Source organism: Primulina huaijiensis, chromosome 14 (genome assembly GCF_012295235.1).
Source record: "Primulina huaijiensis isolate GDHJ02 chromosome 14, ASM1229523v2, whole genome shotgun sequence".
NCBI lineage: Eukaryota > Viridiplantae > Streptophyta > Magnoliopsida > Lamiales > Gesneriaceae > Primulina > Primulina huaijiensis.
In genome coordinates, this window is record NC_133319.1 from 16355889 (window position 1) to 16364827 (window position 8939).

General features: G+C 33.7%; 1 pseudogene; it reads left to right on the top strand.

Annotated features, from left to right (window-relative positions):
• Positions 1-3035: 3035 nt before the first annotated feature.
• Positions 3036-6656, top strand: LOC140957636 (uncharacterized; annotated as a pseudogene).
• The last annotated feature ends 2283 nt before the right edge of the window (positions 6657-8939 follow it).

The window sequence follows — 8939 nt, forward strand, 5'->3', positions numbered from 1 at the left end:
TTATGTTTTAAAATAATTTGTATATGAATTGTTTCGGTTTCCAAAATTTTTTTTGAGCATGAGTTATTTGTTTCGTGTTGTGTTAAAAGTACCATATGTTTTGGCACAATGATGATTCAATTGGATATGAGTTAGAATCCAGACATACGATAAGTTTTTGGCCCTTACATGGTGTGGTTGTATCTGTTATATGGTCTCACCCTTTTAGAGTAATAAAAATTAGAGACTTATATCAGTAAAACGTGGAAAATAGAAGAATCAAAGTGCATAGGCCAAGCAATGCTTACGTTTATGCTTATTATATATGTTATACAAAATATGATATGCATGATATGTTATTTCGAAGATCATGTGTATTTGTTAGGTATGTACTCGAATGGGTCATACTTTCTAAGTGATGACCATATCACTCACCCTTTATTCTACTGAACAAAACTAGTTTTGGGAATGATAATAAGAATGATCAAGAAGTTTATTTTATTTTTCGCTTATTTAAGTTTTTAATTCAAGTCTAAGCTCTTCCGCATATTTTTATCGTTTTTGGAGTTTATGTTGTAAAGACGATTATATTTTATTGTATTTATAAAATAAACTAGTTTTGGTTTATATTGTACCCCGAAGCTTGTTGTTTGACAATTATGTGATTGTTGAACAACATCGGTGTCAACTAACCTTAGTCTCAGAGCGTGACACATGTAATACATGGAATATAATACTTAGTATAAGAAGACTTATCGTCATGATTTGTGTGTCTGCTTCTTAACTTTTGATGTTGATTGATTTCATTATTTTTAAATTATTTGAAATATGTAGACCAAGTGGAAGAATGTTAGATCATTTTATGTAAGTCCATAAAATAAATTTAATTATGTTTAACATATTTCATTAAGATAAATTTGTGAGATGTGTCATATTTAAAAGAAAGTAAATCAAGAATATTATCTATATTAAGATGAAAATATCTTGACATTTGATTTACCACATACCGAATAAAAATCATCATTATTTTCCAAATCTTGAGTTTATATATGATGATCAGAGAACTTCTATAAATAATAGCATACATGGTCCCCAAATTAATGCAGTTATTCAGAAATACATCATCTCATAAATTGCAAATTTTTTTAGAAAATCTCTGTTTTTTCGGTGTTCGTGGGATCTTTTAGTTGCAGTTTCAAATTCAATATCAATTGTTGGAGGTAATAATTCATTCATGTTTAATTTTTCTATATATCGATCTTTACTTATTATATTGTGCATATGTAAATCGAATCTAGTTCTTCAGCATGTTATATTTCTGACAAGATATACTTATTAGACTATTAATTAAGAGAAATTCTTCTAACTGAAGAACATGAAATATAAATTTGCATATGATGTAAAATTGGAACTTACATATCATATCTAATATTATTTTCAAACCAAATTTTAGAATAACTTCAAAATTATATGAAAAAAATGCGTCACTCATAGTTTTATATCTTAATTTCTTGATAAAAATTAAGAATAAATTCTAGAATAAAAAGTTATATATTATCCAAAATTATACAAAATTTATATTTAAATTTTTTTTAAAAAAAAATTGAGCCACCCGAGTTTCTTCATGTAGCTCCGCCCGTGCCAACACCAATGATTTAATTTACACCCTAAATAACTACTAGTATATCTAAAAAATAGGGCCTAAAATTCCTCACAAGTTATATATATAAATTTATTGGAACTCTTTCCTCTATAATTAAGGTACGATGTCAAAAAAAAAAAAACCCCTAAAAATAGTAATTACATAAAGATTGATAGGGATCTTACTCCACCCACACCCCTATATATCTAAGCATCAAGACTAACCATTTCCTTCACAAATCTTATCCTATACAAAATAGAGAAAAAAATTATAACATCTCCTAAGCCACAACCATAATGGAAATGAAGAAGATCGCCTTTGCAACCCTCATCGTCGCCACTGCCACCATGGGCATTACCATGGCTGTAGAAGAGGCTGCACCGGCTCCGGGACCATCTGGTGACGCATCTGGTGTCTTCCCTACCGTCGGTTCAATCGTTGGAGCATTTATGATATCTCTTTTCGCCCTTTACAGGAACTAGGCCTTGCATGAGGTGATCAAGAAATTGTGTCCATTAGAGAAGAAAAAGATTTGTTAGTATCGTATCGTATTGTATTTGAGTCACGTCAATTCTCTGATCAAGTTCACGTGTCTCATCATATAAATTACGATGTAGTAAAAATTAATATTTATAATAATAACGAACTTACATATTTATAAGTCAAAGCAATTTTTGTGTTGATTATGCTGTATATATTTTTATATTAACTTTTTAAATTCTACTTATTCTTTTTGACATGCAACATCAAGTGAAGAATTAAGGGGAGTTCACATTTACTATCCAAAACAATTTGAGCATTCTAAAATATTGATTTAAGAGAAGAAAAAATAATACACATGACAACAAAATAAATTTAGTTTCGAGGTTTAAGTATGTGTATTATTTTATATTACGAAGAATAAATTAATTTATTTTATTCATACATATATGTATTATTCCAAAATGTTAAAAATTAAATATATAGCTATAACTATACTTGATATTGGACATCTCTGAATAAAAGTGCAAACTAATTCCCAAACATAAACTACATTTTATGCCTTTCAGGAATACTTTTATTCCCGGGAAATATCAAACAAATTAAAAAATACCATGATAAAATTATTTATTATTTTACACATTATCTTTGAAATTATAAAAATATCTCAAATGCAATTTTTTTTTAAAAAAATTCAATTACATTGTATTTTGATAGTTTCATAATTTCAAAAATAATATATTATTTAAAATGTAACTTTCATGGTATATTTAGCTTAACGTTCAATTATATTACTAAAATATTCAACCATTTAATAAATTTTTACAGATATTTTAATTTATTTATTATCTGCTTTAATTTCTGAAAATATAAATATTTTGGAGAAATTCGTGCAAATGCAGTACACACTGAACGCTGTACGTTAACGTACTACTAACTGCATATAGTTGCACATTACATTGTCAGAATCGTTACTTTTATAGTCAACGATCGTCTCCATTTGGCGGCGGCCAAGCTCCGACTCAAGCTTTGTTACCTTCAAAATCTCTTCCTCCGCCGCCGCTCATGGCGCTTCCATTTGTTCTTCAATTCTTCGCGGGATGCCTTGCAATATTGAGCTTTGTGCAGTTGGCGGCGGCGCATCAAGAGTCTGGCGAGTGGGATTGCGATGCCGACGAGGAGGCCCGAATAGTGGCCCAATTTCGACCCGGAATCGTCACCCTCGATGGGCAAGCCGAGGATTGGGCTGATGTTGACAGGTTCGAGTTCCCGCTTCGCCCAGCTCTTGACCCGGATGAGGATAAGGAGTACAAATCTGGAAAAATGAGCGTCCAGGTACCCTGAAAATTCTTCTGGTTATTTCAATTTGCTGCACAGGAGAACTTGTAATTTCGTTTCAATTGTCTTATTTGGGTGGAAGAATAATTTTGGATTTACGGCGCAAGAGAATTTTTTGCATACAAGACTTTACGATCGGCAAGATACATTAAACCAGAGTCAAGTAATTGCCAAAAATGGAACCAAATAAACTTTCTGAAAAAAGAAGAATGTAGTAGAAATATTAAATCTTTTGTCAAATGATGAATTTTATTCATTTAAATTTAACAATGAAGAGAGAAACTAGTTAATGTATCTAATCTGAGAACTGAAACAAGATGCAATGGAAAATAGACTGCTTTTAGTAACAAAGGATCCACGAAATAGAAAATTTAAACTGGTTTTGTTTTGCATTTAGAAAAAAATTATGATCAAGTTCGGACTGCTTTTCTGCCCGCAATCGCCCCATACGCCGGCGACTCTTTGATTTACAGATTGATTTTGTTGATAATGAATGATAAATAGGCTTTGCATGATGGGACGAATATTTACTTGATGTTGCAAGTTGATGGAGATTACATGTACACAAAAGGGTAAGTTTTGACTGACTAGAAGATTTGAAATTTATAATACTTTCCTTTTACTTGGATTGCATTTAATCTTTTACTCTACTTCTTTTGTGAAAAGGTTTAAATTGTTCAATGCAAATTATCATGATTGAATTTTCTGTTGATAGTTAATTATGGGAAAGTAGTTTGTTTTTGTGAGAGTATCTTGTGACGGGACAGTTTGTCTTTTGTCCTGGAACATCGATTGATCAACTTGCTGATTGTTTCATTGCTATATCCACTTATGTGTTTTCAAGGACTCGTTTCCATAACTTAAAATGGTTTCGACGCACCACTTTGAGTTTGAGGGGTGATGATGTTGTCAAATTTTTGCCAAATATCTGCTTCAAAACCTCTAGGTCAATATGTTTTAGCCAAGGTGAATCAGTATCGAATGTTACCAAGCTTCCAACGACTTGTGGTTCAGTCTCCAAAGGCGACATATGTTGACCATAAACGAGTGTTTTTGGATCTTTTAGTTTTGTCTTGCTATTTTATCTTTGCATAAATAAGTAAAAATAGAATAGGGTTCTATAGAAAGTCACATGACAAAGCTGAATCATATCAAATTCATTCCCTTTGTATTTTCATATTGCCTTTTTGTCTGGTTTCAAATCATGCAGAGATGACCATAAATGCCCATCTGTAGCCTTGATGTTTCAAATTGGTGATGATGCAACTTATCATAATGTAAGTCATTACGTAAACTTAAGAAGTTTATTCGTAGAGATTTTATTCAGCCACTCAGCAATATTTTCTTTTCTGTCACCATTATTCGTATTTTTTAAAAGGAGTTATTCTTCTTTGTACAAGATGGGTGGCTGTAAAGAATCACCAGATACATGCAACAGCACGAGTTGCCGTGGCCATGAAGTCGACATCATGCATTTCTCCATAGGAAATTCTATCCCGGGAAGGCTGTACGGCGAGGATTTAACCCATGTGAACAGCAAAAGTGGAGGGTAATTATCATGAGGATTTTCTCTTTGAATCACTGTTCTTGGAGATCACAAGCTAGTGGTTGTTAGTTATTCTCAGTTTTGTTTACTTGAACAGGTTTGGTTTGGTAGATATGTATTCATGGAACCCACACTGTCGAAACATCGATGGTCACGCCTCTGGTACTTTCACGATTCTCTTCATCACGGCCTAAATTTTCTTCAGATTGCAATTTTTCCGGGCTATTGTGTAAAAGATCATGTAATAAAGTATTCAAATAATTCACTTTACAGAAAATGGTTCTTCTGCACTAAATAACTGGAAAGCAGCATGGTGGCACAGCAGTTTTACTACCCATGCGGGTAAATGATTTTTTAGCTTTTGGAAACATGGTTATCTTTTGGTTTTCTGAAGAAACTTGTGTGGAATGGGTAACAAACATCAAAAAAGATTTGGTACTGTTGGTTTCATTTTCTTTGCCGTAAACGGGTTTCATTTTCCGCATTCCTGGAAAGTTATTTTCTGAAAATGCCTTTTATTCATGTATTCCACCCTTTATATATGTGGTGTCCTATAACATTCGTTCGTGTTTTCGGGCCCTCATAGCCAGGAAAATCTTCAGAACAAATCCACCCACAAATCATTGTCCAGACCATCGCTAATCATAACAATAATCGCCCTTTTTGATAACTGTTGCATGTAGATTATTCCATTCTCAATGGCATCAATAGGAGCAAGAAAATGCATTTCTTTTGGGAGTTGGCAACTGTATTGCATAGTTTCTGTAGATTTTCTTGCCTAATTTTTGTTATTTGGTATAAGTGCTTTCCAAAGAGGTTAAACCACTCTCTCTCTTTTGCTTGGAGAACGTAATTTTTTTCTTTCGGTTAGAGAGTTTCTAGGACGTAATTTACTTTTTGATTGATTGGTTATATCTCTCATGAAAAGTTAAATGGCAATTCTCTTATTAAGGATACACTTACTCGTCTGGACCCTTAACTAAACAAAAATGTTTCTTAATCGCAGGATTTATCGAGGATGACAGCCCGTATTCATTATCTGGTCAAAAAGGAACATACTACTTTAATTCTCTCGACCATTGAGAACCATGGATCGTCTTCAGCAGGTTCGTTTACCTTTTGTACTGGTCTCTGTATATCTACGACTGACGCTCTTAAAATTCATTGCCGGGTATTGGCATCTTACTGGTTTTAGTTTATACTTCATGGTGGTCTTAGATATTTTTGAAATGCAGGACGCACAATTCAGTATTGGGCTGTCTAGCAAATTTTCTGCAGCCTTTTGGAACCCATCTGATGGAAAACCGTGGCATGGTTCTGAGCATTATTCGATAGGCTGCGACTGGATACCGATGGATATCACTCCAGGTTTCTATGCGCAATCCAAAGTAGCGACTGGAAGTTCATGGGACGCTGCAGTTGGATTTGCTTTTCTCTTATCTTTTGTTTCGTTTTGTTTGTCTATATTTGTGGGGTACTGGGTTTCGAAAACGAAATCTATGCCTTTTACTCCTATAGATCGTCACTAATGATCTACACGATGTTTTTTGTTGGTGTAAAGTTGTTGCACTCAAACGATGCGGAAATTTTAAAATTTTACTTTTCACTTTCAAAACTTTATTGGACGTCGTATGATTTAAAATCATTTATAGGACGTGTTGTTTTGATTTATTTTTATGTGTTTAACGTCGACTTCAACTATCCCGGTATTAAGGCGGTAATAGCGTTTTTTTATAAATTTCTACGAACTTTATTTTGTCTTCTAATCAGGTCTACGATCAGAAACTTTGTTCATCGTGTAGAAATTCATACGAAATTTGGGTTAAGATTAGATCGTCGAAACTTCAAAAATCTGAAGATGACGTAGTGGCATTGGGGGCGGCGGCACGACGATGCTGTGGAGGAAGGAGTTTGTCCAAGCTTCTGTTGAGGAGGGTAGGGGGCTGAATTTTTCTTGTTATGAAGGAGAGAGAATATAGATTTAATTTTCATGACGATGTTTATTGTGTATATTTGTGTAATGTCTATTATCAATTTTTGATAAGATATATATGAATACAATATTTCAATCATTATATACACGTATATGTACACACACACGCGCGTATATATAGACATAAAATTAAATAATCACTATTTAATAATATTATATGAGAATTTTGTATATAATAGTCACAAATACTAATTTATTATTTAATTGATATATTCTAAATTTATTAAATAAATAATTGTGAACTGATTATAACTTCGATCGATGATCACATATCGACGATCGTCGATGTGTCAAGAGTACAAATCTTGTTCATATAATGAAAAATGAAAATTTCGAAAACCGAAATTTCAACTGATTCATTTTTGGCAGCTGGCAGTTTTGTAAACTCTTTAACCAAAACAGACAGTTTCACTCTTTTCGCTTAATTAGCAGTTATGTTAAACTTCACAATTTTCAATATATGTAATCCACTTATAAACTTCTTTATAAGCAATCTATTTGATTTCCAAAAATCTATGATCTTTAAATTCAACTCTTTGAATTTGATTATTTCAACTGGAACGTTGAATTCAATACTTGTGTAATCCTCAATGATTTAGAGATACAAATAGCCGCGAGTTCACAACTTCATGTGATTCAGAACAACATTTGTTTTTATTCGGGCTAAACCTAATTAGTTTCATTCTTTTCATCAACCCTTGATAAAAAAAACATCAGAACTTGAGTCTGATTGCACCCATCTAATCATGATTAGAGTATTTAGTAGCATCGTCACATGATCTCCTAAATATCATTGATAGTGCATGCAAAAATCTTAAGTTATAGTTAGTATAAAGTATTGTCCCTTCAACTTATATATCTCAATCGAATCTACAATCATTGATATATTGAGAATTGCAATGAATTCGATAGTGATGTGATGTATCTTTGAGTAATAAGAGTGACATGATATGAGCATCTGAGGAAACATATTTCTAAACTGCACGTGTCTTACTCTTGCCCGAGATTTCTTCCACTATTATCTCATCAGATCACATAAAATATTTTCACCCGTAGGCGAGCGGTGAATCCTTGACTATAGTGTATTAACTCTTACGCATTTTGAAACTACATTCAACCTTGTCAACTGATGACCCTCAGTGGAGTCGATACATAAATCAAAATGCATGGAGACTCCATGTTGTCCCAGGTCAAAGGACTAATGGTATACAACCATAACCGCGGACTATTCCACTCAATAAGTGATAACCACTTGAAAAGCCCGAGAGAGGGTTATTCAGCGCATCATCAAATGATCACCTATCTGTGTGAATGGACATCTCCATGCCTTTACCAATGAAACAAGACGTTGCATCTCCATGCCCTTACCAATCAAACTTTATCATTATTTTAGACAGCTAAATCGACCAGGAACTAATTATAATATATTACTCTTTCTAATGGCTCTTATTTTAGACAGGTTCGACGTCAGCTGCAGTGGCTCATAATTTAGTACATGCGAAGAGTTCGACATGTACTTCTGTAGCATCGAGACGTGGAACACGTTATGAACTCCTGCCATATTCGATGGTAATGCAACTCTGTAAGCTAGTGTTCCCACTCTCTCTAGGATCTCGAATGGTCCTATGAATCTAGGATTGAGTTTGCCCTTCTTCCCAAATCTCATCACACCCTTCATTGGTGCGACCTTCACGAACACATGATCGCCCACTGCAAACTTTAGATCCCTGCGTCGCTGGTCTGCATAACTCTTCTGTCGGCTCTGATCGGTCTTCATCCTGTCTCGAATCTTGATCACTAACTCTGCAGTCTGATTGACAATGTCTGGTCTCAATTCTACTCTTTCCCCTACCTCATCCCAATAAACTGGTGACCTACACTTTCTCACGTAAAGTGCTTCATATGAAACCATACCATAGATGCCTGATACTTGTTGTTATACGTGAACTCCATGAGAGGTA